Genomic DNA, 11,020 nt, shown 5'->3' on the forward strand with positions numbered 1-11,020 from the left:
GGCTACCGGGGGGTGTGCCGTGCCCCCTGGAGGTCTAAAGGATGACCAGTAGTTGTGGTTCTCGCCCCGGGACTTGGGTCAGAGTATAGCCCAAGTGGAGCACTTGTGTCGGCCTAGGGAGGCTGTGCCGGGCCCCCTGGAGATCTAAAGGATGACCATGAGGTCAAAAGGATGACCAGTAGTTGTGGTTCTCGCCCCGGGACTTGGGTCAGAGTATAGCCCAAGTGGAGCACTTGTGTCGGCCTAGGGAGGCTGTGCCGGGCCCCCTGGAGGTCTAAAGGATGACCAGTAGTTGTGGTTCTCGCACCGGGACTTGGGTCAGAGTACAGCCCAAGTGGAGCACTTGTGTCGGTCTAGGGAGGCTGTGCCGGGCCCCCTGGAGGTCTAAAGGATGACCATGAGGTCAAAAGGATGACCAGTAGTTGTGGTTCTCGCCCCGGGACTTGGGTCAGAGTATAGCCCAAGTGGAGCACTTGTGTCGGACTAGGGAGGCTGTGCCGTGCCCCCTGGAGGTCTAAAGGATGACCAGTAGTTGTGGTTCTCGCCCCGGGACTTGGGTCAGAGTATAGCCCAAGTGGAGCACTTGTGTCGGCCTAGGGAGGCTGTGCCGGGCCCCCTGGAGGTCTAAAGGATGACCATGAGGTCAAAAGGATGACCAGTAGTTGTGGTTCTCGCCCCGGGACTTGGGTCAGAGTATAGCCCAAGTGGAGCACTTGTGTCGGACTAGGGAGGCTGTGCCGTGCCCCCTGGAGGTCTAAAGGATGACCAGTAGTTGTGGTTCTCGCCCCGGGACTTGGGTCAGAGTATAGCCCAAGTGGAGCACTTGTGTCGGACTAGGGAGGCTGTGCCGTGCCCCCTGGAGGTCTAAAGGATGACCAGTAGTTGTGGTTCTCGCCCCGGGACTTGGGTCATAGTATAGCCCAAGTGGAGCACTTGGGTCGGACTAGGGAGGCTGTGTCGTGCCCCCTGGAGGTCTAAAGGATGACCAGTAGTTGTGGTTCTCGCCCCGGGACTTGGGTCAGAGAATAGCCCAAGTGGGACACTTGTGTCGGACTAGGGAGGCTCTGCCGTGCCCCCTGGAGGTCTAAAGGATGACCAGTAGTTGTGGTTCTCGCCCCGGGACTTGGGTCAGAGTATAGCCCAAGTGGAGCACTTGTGTCGGACTAGGGAGGCTGTGCCGTGCCCCCTGGAGGTCTAAAGGATGACCATTAGTTGTGGTTCTCGCCCCGGGACTTGGGTCAGAGTACAGCCCAAGTGGAGCACTTGCGTCGGACTAGGGAGGCTGTGCCGGGCCCCCTGGAGGTCTAAAGGATGACCAGTAGTTGTGGTTCTCGCCCCGGGCCGTGGGTCTGAGTATGGCCCAAGTGGGACACTTGTGTCGGACTAGGGAGGCTCTGCCGTGCCCCCTTGAGGTCTAAAGGATGACCAGTAGTTGTGGTTCTCGCCCCGGGACTTGGGTCATAGTATAGCCCAAGTGGGACACTTGTGTCGGACTAGGGAGGCTCTGCCGTGCCCCCTTGAGGTCTAAAGGATGACCATGAGGTCAAAAGGATGACCAGTAGTTGTGGTTCTCGCCCCGGGACTTGGGTCAGAGTATGGCCCAAGTGGTGCACTTGTGTCGGTCTAGGGAGGCTGTGCCGGTCCCCCTGGAGGTCTAAAGGATGACCAGTAGTTGTGGTTCTCGCCCCGGGACTTGGGTCAGAGTATAGCCCAAGTGGAGCACTTGTGTCGGACTAGGGAGGCTGTGCCGGGCCCCCTGGAGGTCTAAAGGATGACCAGTAGTTGTGGTTCTCACCCCGGGTCGTGGGTCCGAGTCTGGCCCGAGTAGAGCACTTTGGTCGGCTACCGGGGGGTGTGCCGTGCCCCCTGGAGGTCTAAAGGATGACCAGTAGTTGTGGTTCTCGCCCCGGGACTTGGGTCAGAGTATAGCCCAAGTGGAGCACTTGTGTCGGCCTAGGGAGGCTGTGCCGGGCCCCCTGGAGATCTAAAGGATGACCATGAGGTCAAAAGGATGACCAGTAGTTGTGGTTCTCGCCCCGGGACTTGGGTCAGAGTATAGCCCAAGTGGAGCACTTGTGTCGGCCTAGGGAGGCTGTGCCGGGCCCCCTGGAGGTCTAAAGGATGACCAGTAGTTGTGGTTCTCGCACCGGGACTTGGGTCAGAGTACAGCCCAAGTGGAGCACTTGTGTCGGTCTAGGGAGGCTGTGCCGGGCCCCCTGGAGGTCTAAAGGATGACCAGTAGTTGTGGTTCTCGCCCCGGGCCGTGGGTCTGAGTATGGCCCAAGTGGGGCACTTGCGTCGGACTGGGGAGGCTCTGCCGCGCCCCCTGGAGGTCAAAAGGATGACCAGTAGTTGTGGTTCTCACCCCGGGTCGTGGGTCCGAGTCTGGCCCGAGTAGAGCACTTTGGTCGGCTACCGGGGGGTGTGCCGTGCCCCCTGGAGCCATGGGAGTGAGCTCCAGCAGACTGGTATTTTTCGGAGAACCAGGCCCACACTCCTCAGACTTTGTGCCCAGGGACAGGCCACCAAAATCGGCCGCGGCTCGTGCACTTTGCCCCTGCGTTTCTCCCAGAACCAGAGCCGGAAAAATCCCAAAATTGATGCCCAGAGATAGTCGACTCTGCCTGGAATAGATTGCCACCCAAACCCGCCAACTCACGCTGGTTTTCCGATGGCCTCACCTACTAACCCGAGCATGGTCATCGCTCGCACCTTCCAAAACCTCCAGGGGCGCAGGCACTTTTCATTTACTGGCCATAAGGCCGACCGCCTTAAGCGTTAAGCGATAAGCGAAAGGCTTAGTTTGGACTTAGTTTTTGGAGCGACGAGGTCGCCGTTTTGTCAATTCTGAACCGATTTTCACGCGGTTTTCGACTGCCTGCGCCTGGGGAGCCGCCCAGAAGCCCCAGGCAGTGTTCTGGGTGGACTTCCGGACCGGTCCGGACCCGGTACCGGCCGGGGGAACCGCACCACGCCTCTCGGGCGTTTCTACACCGATTTTCGCGGGGTTTTCGACTGCATAGACGGGGCCACCTGCTGCAGGGCCCGAGGGAGGGCCTTACTGAGCTGGGTCCGACGCAGGGCCCGGTTCCTGGAGCCCGCTGGGGGGGGGGGGGGGTTCTCTAAGGCTCACGGCGGGCTGCTGAGGGGCCGGATCGGATGCAGACAGGCGCTCCTCTGCCCAGGTCTTTGCTCCCCTGCCCCACTAGGAATGGAAGACACACTGCCAACAGCTTCTGGAGGGTGATGGGCCCTGCTGCAGACCAGGTCCGACCCAGGTTTCAGCTATCCCACCCCGCAGGGACTTAAAGACACACTGCCATCAGCTTCTGGAGGCTGCTGAGCTCTACTATAGAGCAGGTCCGACCCAGGTTTCAGCTCCTGCAGCCCACTAGGACTTAAACACACACTGCCATCAGCGTCTGGATGGTGATGGGCCCTGCTGCAGACCAGGTCCGACCCAGGTTTCAGCTATCCCACCCCGCAGGGACTTAAAGACACACTGCCATCAGCTTCTGGAGGCTGCTGAGCTCTACTATAGAGCACTATAGAGCAGGTCCGACCCAGGTTTCAGCTCCTGCAGCCCACTAGGACTTAAACACACACTGCCATCAGCGTCTGGATGGTGATGGGCCCTGCTGCAGACCAGGTCCGACCCAGGTATCAGCTCCTGCACCCCGCAGGGAATTGAAGACACACTGCCATCAGCTTCTGGAGGCTGCTGAGCTCTGCTATAGACCAGGTCCGACCCAGGTTTCAGCTCCTGCACCCCGCAGGGAACTAAACACACACTGCCATCTGCAACTGGAGGCTGCTGAGCCCTGCTGCAGACCAGGTCCGACCCAGGTTATGGCTCTCCCACCCCCCTGGGACTTAAACACACACAGCCATCAGCTTCTGGATGGTGATGGGCCCTGCTGCAGACCAGGTCCGACCCAGGTTTCAGCTCCTCAACCCCGCAGGGACTTAAACCCACACCGCCATCAGCTTCTGGAGGGTGATGGGCCCTGCTGCGGGCCAGGTCCGACCCAGGTTTCAGCTCTCCCACCCCGCAGGGACTTAAACACACACAGCCATCAGCTTCTGGGGGCTGCTGAGCCCTGCTGCAGACCAGGTCCGACCCAGGTTTCAGCTCTCCCACCCCGCAGGGTCTTTAACACACACACTGCCATCAGCTGCTGGAGGCTGCTGAGCTCCGCTATAGACCAGGTCCGACCCAGGTTTCTGCTCCTGCACCCCGCAGGGAATGAAAGACACACTGCCATCAGCTTCTGGAGGCTGCTGAGCCCTGCTGCAGACCAGGTCCGACCCAGGTATCGGCTCTCCAACCAGGCAGAGACTTAAACACACACACACACACACACACTGCCATCAGCTTCTGGGGGCTGCTGAGCTCTGCTGTAGACCGGGTCCGACCCAGGTTTCTGCTCCTCCACCCCGCAGGGACTTAAACACACACTGCCACCAGCTTCTGGAGGGTGATGGGCCCTGCTTTAGACCAGGTCTGACCCGGGATATAGCTCTCCCACCCCGCAGGGACTTAAACACTCACTGCCATCAGCTGCTGGAGGCTGCCGAGCTCTGCTGCAGACCAGGTCCCACCCAGGTTTCTGCTCCTGCACCCCGCAGGGACTTAAACACACACTGCCACCAGCTTCTGGAGGGTGATGGGCCCTGCTGTGGACCAGGTCCGACCCGGATATCAGCTCTCCCACCAGGCAGGGACTTAAACACACACTGCAATCAGCTGCTGGAGGCTGCTGAGCTCTACTATAGACCAGGTCCGACCCAGGTTTCAGCTCTCCCACCAGGCAGTGACTTAAAGACACACTGCCATCAGCTGCTGGAGGCTGCTGAGCTCTTCTATAGACCAGGTCCGACCCAGGTTTCAGCTCTCACACCAGGCAGGGACTTAAACACACACTGCCATCAGCTGCTGGAGGCTGCTGAGCTCTGCTATAGACCAGGTCCGACCCAGGTTTCAGCTCTCCCACCAGGCAGGGACTTAAAGACACACTGCCATCAGCTGCTGGAGGCTGCCGAGCCCTGCTGCAGACCATGTCCGACCCAGGTTTCAGCTCTCCCACCAGGCAGGGACTTAGAGGCACGCTGCCATCAGCTTCTGGAGGCTGCTGAGCTCTGCCATAGACCAGGTCCGACCGAGGTTTCAGCTCTCCCACCCCGCAGGGACTTAAACACACACTGCCATCAGCTGCTGGAGGCTGCTGAGCTCTGCTATAGACCAGGTCCGACCCGGGATATAGCTCTCCCACCCCGCAGGGACTTAAACACACACTGCCATCAGCTGCTGGAGGCTGCTGAGCTCTTCTATAGACCAGGTCCGACCCAGGTTTCAGCTCTCCCACCCCGCAGGGACTTGAACACACACTGCCATCAGCTTCTGGAGGCTGCTGAGCTCTGCTATAGACCAGGTCCGACCCAGGTTTCTGCTCCTCCACCCCGCAGGGAATTAAAGACACACTGCCATCAGCTTCTGGATGGTGATGGGCCCTGCTGCAGACCAAGTCCGACCCGGGTTACAGCTCTCCCACCAGGCAGGGAATTAAACACACACTGCCATCAGCTGCTGGAGGCTGCTGAGCTCCGCTATAGACCAGGTCCGACCCGGGTTCCTGCTCCTGCACCCCGCAGGGACCAAAACACACACACTGCCATCAGCTTCTGGAGGCTGCTGAGCTCTTCTATAGACCAGGTCCGACCCAGGTTTCAGCTCTCCCACCAGGCAGGGACTTAAACACACACTGCCATCACCTTCTGCTGGCTGCTGAGCTCTGCTGCAGACCAGGTCCGACCCAGGTTTCAGCTCCTGCACCCCGCAGGGAACTAAACACACACTGCCGTCACCTTCTGCTGGCTGCTGAGCCCTGCTGCAGACCAGGTCCGACCCAGGTTTCAGCTCCTGCACCCCGCAGTGGATTAAAGACACACTGCCATCAGGTTCTGGAGGCTGCTGAGCTCTGCTGCAGACCAGGTCCGACCCAGGTTATGGCTCTCCCACCCCGCAGGGACTTAAACACACACCGCCGTCAGCTTCTGGATGGTGATGGGCCCTGCTGCAGACCAGGTCCGACCCACGTTTCAGCTCTCCCACCCCGCAGGGGATGAAACACACACTGCCATCAGCTTCTGGAGGCTGCTGAGCTCTGCTAAAGACCAGGTCCGACCCAGCTTTCAGCTCTCCCACCAGGCAGGGAGTTAAAGACACACTGTCATCGGCTTCTGGAGGGTGCTGAGCCCTGCTGCACACCAAGTCTGACCCAGGTTTCAGCTCATCCACCCCGCAGGGACCTAAACACACACTGCCATCAGCTTCTGAGTGGTAATGGGCCCTGCTGCAGACCAGGTCCGACCCAGGTTTCAGCTCCTCCACCCCGCCATCACCAGCTGGAGGCTGGCTGCTGCTCCTGCACCCTGCCATCAGCTGCTGGAGGCTTCTGTTCCTCCACCCCGCCATCAGCAGCTGGAGGCTGGCTGCTGGAGGCTGGCTGCTGCTCCTCCACCCCGCCATCACCAGCTGGAGGCTGGTTGCAGCTCCTGCACCCCGCCATCAGCTGCTGGAGGCTGCCTGCAGCCCCTGCACCCCGCCATCAGCTGCTGGAGGCTGGCTGCAGCTCCTGCACACCGCCATCAGCTGCTGGAGGCTGCCTGCAGCTCCTGCACCCCGCCATCAGCTGCTGGAGGCTGGCTGCTGCTCCTGCACCCCGCCAGCAGCTGCTGGAGGCTGGCTGCTGCTCCTCCACCCAACCATCAGCTGCTGGACGCTGGCTGCTGCTCCTGCACCCCGCCATCAGCTGCTGGAGGCTGGCTGCTGCTCCTCCACCACCCAACCATCAGCTGCTGGACGCTGGCTGCAGCTCCTCCACCCCGCCATCAGCTGCTGGTGGCTGGCTGCAGCTCCTTCACCCCGCCATCAGCTGCTGGTGGCTGGCTGCAGCTCCTTCACCCCGCCATCACCAGCTGGAGGCTGGCTGCTGCTCCTGCACCCCGCCATCAGCTGCTGGAGGCTGCCTGCAGCTCCTGCGCCCCGCCATCAGCTGCTGGAGGCTGGCTGCTGCTCCTGCACCCTGCCATCAGCTGTTCGAGGCTGGCTGCAGCTCCTCCACCCCACCATCACCAGCTGGAGGCTGGTTGCAGCTCCTGCACCCCGTCATCAGCAGCTGGAGGCTGCCTGCTGCTCCTGCACCCCGCCATCAGCTGCTGGAGGCTGCCTGCAGCTCCTGCACCCCGCCATCATTTGCTGGAGGCTGGCTGCAGCTCCTGCAACCCGCCATCAGCTGCTGGAGGCTGGCTGCTGCTCCTCCACCCCACCATGACCTGCTGGAGGCTGGCTGCAGCTCCTTCACACCGCCATCAGCTGATGGATGCTGGCTGAACGCTGGAGGCTGGCTGCTGCTCCCACACACCGCCATCAGCTCCTGGAGGCTGGCTGGCTGCTGGAGGCTGTCTGCTGCTGCTCCTCCACCCCGCCATCACCAGCTGGAGGCTGGCTGCTGGAGGCTGGCTGCAGCTCCTGCACCCCACCATCAGCTGCTGGAGGCTGGCTTCTGCTCCTCCACCCCGCCATCAGCTGCTGGGGGCTGGCTGCTGGAGGCTGGCTGCAGCTCCTCCACCCCGCCATCACCAGCTGGAGGCTGGTTGCAGCTCCTGCACCCCGCCATCAGCTGCTGGAGGCTGCCTGCTGCTCCTGCACCCCGCCATCAGCTGCTGGAGGCTGCCTGCACCTCCTGCACCCCGCCATCAGCTGCTGGAGGCTGGCTTCTGCTCCTCCACCCCGCCATCAGCTGATGGAGGCTGCCTGCTTCTCCACCCCGCCATCACTAGCTGGAGGCTGGCTGCTGGAGGCTGGCTGCAGCTCCTCCACCCCGCCATCAGCTGCTGGAGGCTGCCTGCAGCTCCTGCACCCCGCCATCACCAGCTGGAGGCTGGCTTCTGCTCCTCCACCCCGCCATCAGCTGATGGAGGCTGCCTGCTTCTCCACCCCGCCATCACTAGCTGGAGGCTGGCTGCTGGAGGCTGGCTGCAGCTCCTCCACCCCGCCATCAGCTGCTGGAGGCTGGCTGCTGCTCCTGCACCCCGCCATCAGCTGCTGGAGGCTGGCTGCTGCTCCTCCACCCAACCATCAGCTGCTGGACGCTGGCTGCAGCTCCTCCACCCCACCATCAGCTGCTGGACGCTGGCTGCAGCTCCTCCACCCCGCCATCAGCTGCTGGAGGCTGCCTGCAGCTCCTGCACCCCGCCATCAGCTGCTGGAGGCTGCCTGCAGCTCCTGCACCCCGCCATCAGCTGCTGGTGGCTGGCTGCAGCTCCTTCACCCCGCCATCACCAGCTGGAGGCTGGCTGCTGCTCCTGCACCCCGCCATCAGCTGCTGGAGGCCTGCCTGCAGCTCCTGCGCCCCGCCATCAGCTGCTGGAGGCTGGCTGCTGCTCCTGCACCCTGCCATCAGCTGTTCGAGGCTGGCTGCAGCTCCTCCACCCCACCATCACCAGCTGGAGGCTGGTTGCAGCTCCTGCACCCCGTCATCAGCAGCTGGAGGCTGCCTGCTGCTCCTGCACCCCGCCATCAGCTGCTGGAGGCTGCCTGCAGCTCCTGCACCCCGCCATCATTTGCTGGAGGCTGGCTGCAGCTCCTGCAACCCGCCATCAGCTGCTGGAGGCTGGCTGCTGCTCCTCCACCCCACCATGACCTGCTGGAGGCTGGCTGCAGCTCCTTCACACCGCCATCAGCTGATGGATGCTGGCTGAACGCTGGAGGCTGGCTGCTGCTCCCACACACCGCCATCAGCTCCTGGAGGCTGGCTGGCTGCTGGAGGCTGTCTGCTGCTGCTCCTCCACCCCGCCATCACCAGCTGGAGGCTGGCTGCTGGAGGCTGGCTGCAGCTCCTGCACCCCACCATCAGCTGCTGGAGGCTGGCTTCTGCTCCTCCACCCCGCCATCAGCTGCTGGGGGCTGGCTGCTGGAGGCTGGCTGCAGCTCCTCCACCCCGCCATCACCAGCTGGAGGCTGGTTGCAGCTCCTGCACCCCGCCATCAGCTGCTGGAGGCTGCCTGCTGCTCCTGCACCCCGCCATCAGCTGCTGGAGGCTGCCTGCACCTCCTGCACCCCGCCATCAGCTGCTGGAGGCTGGCTTCTGCTCCTCCACCCCGCCATCAGCTGATGGAGGCTGCCTGCTTCTCCACCCCGCCATCACTAGCTGGAGGCTGGCTGCTGGAGGCTGGCTGCAGCTCCTCCACCCCGCCATCAGCTGCTGGAGGCTGCCTGCAGCTCCTGCACCCCGCCATCACCAGCTGGAGGCTGGCTTCTGCTCCTCCACCCCGCCATCAGCTGATGGAGGCTGCCTGCTTCTCCACCCCGCCATCACTAGCTGGAGCTGATGGAGGCTGCCTGCTCCTCCGCCCCGCCATCACCAGCTGGAGGCTGGCTGCTGGAGGCTGGCTGCAGCTCCTTCACCCCGCCATCACCAGCTGGAGGCTGGCTTCTGCTCCTGCACCCCGCCATCAGCTGCTGGAGGCTGGCTTCTGCTCCTCCACCCCGCCACCAGCTGCTGGAGGCTGGCTGCTGCTCCTGCACCCCGCCAGCAGCTGCTGGAGGCTGGCTGCTGCTCCTCCACCACCCAACCATCAGCTGCTGGACGCTGGCTGCAGCTCCTCCACCCCGCCATCAGCTGCTGGTGGCTGGCTGCTGCTCCTGCACCCCGCCATCAGCTGCTGGTGGCTGGCTGCAGCTCCTTCACCCCGCCATCACCAGCTGGAGGCTGGCTGCTGCTCCTGCACCCCGCCATCAGCTGCTGGAGGCTGGCTGCAGCTCCTCCACCCCACCATCAGCCGTTGGAGGCTGGCTGCTGCTCCTCCACCCTGACATCACCAGCTGGAGGCTTCTGTTCCTCCACCCCACCATCAGCAGCTGGAGGCTGGCTGCTTGAGGCTGGCTGCTGCTCCCCCACCCCGCCATCACCTGCTGGAGGCTTCTGCTCAGCCACACCGCCACCAGCTGCCTGTGGTGAACCGCTGACGACCAGCCCAGGCCCACGTCTCACCTCTCCCTGCCCGCCCTGGATGCACAACCACCCACCCAGGCTCAAGTTTCCCCCTGCCCGCTGCACGTCCAGCCGGCCTCTGCCCTGTCCCCTCTCTCACCAGCATCACATCCAGGCTCATCAGGCATCCCCATGCCCGCAGCCTTCTCCCACCCACACTCAACACCACCGAACCCAGGATCAGGCTCCACCATCCCCGAAGACTTCTCCCACCCTCACTCAACACCATCACACCCAGCATCAGGCTCCCCCAGCCCCGCAGCCTTCTCCCACCCACACTCAACACCATCGCACCCAGGATCAGGCTCCCCCATCCCCGCAGCCTTCTCCCACCCACACAGCCTCTCCAACGCCATCCACACCTCCAGGACACCCACCCTCAGCATCACCACCACCCACCCCACAACACGCTCACCCTCACCCGGCTGACACCTGGGACAGACCCGGGGAATGGGCCATGGAGGAACCAGGCTCACCTCTCGAACCCTGCGGCCCACTATTAAGCACCCTCCCCTGGGTTAAAGACCCTAGTCCACGCCGGCTGGACCTCCAGCAGCCTGGTCATCCAAATCCAATTTCGTACGTCTGGTCATCCTAAGTAACACTTAGAAAAATATTTTCGCACACTGGTAATCCAAATTAACACTTAGAAAATTTCCAGCTTCTGTGTGCTGACACTTAGAAAAAGTTCAACACTTAGAAATTATTTTCGCACACTGGTAATCCTAAGTAACACTTAGAAAATTTCCAGCTCCTGCGTGCTGACACTTAGAAAAAGTTCAACACTTAGAAAAAGTTCAACACTTAGAAAATTTCCAGCTCCTGCGTGCTGACACTTAGAAAAAGTTCAACACTTAGAAAATTTTCAGCTCCTGCGTGCTGACACTTAGAAAAAGTTCAACACTTAGAAAATTTCCAGCTCCTGCGTGCTGACACTTAGAAAAAGTTCAACACTTAGAAAATTT

This window comes from Nothobranchius furzeri, unplaced genomic scaffold (assembly GCF_043380555.1).
Source record: "Nothobranchius furzeri strain GRZ-AD unplaced genomic scaffold, NfurGRZ-RIMD1 Scf275, whole genome shotgun sequence".
In the NCBI taxonomy this organism is placed as follows: domain Eukaryota; kingdom Metazoa; phylum Chordata; class Actinopteri; order Cyprinodontiformes; family Nothobranchiidae; genus Nothobranchius; species Nothobranchius furzeri.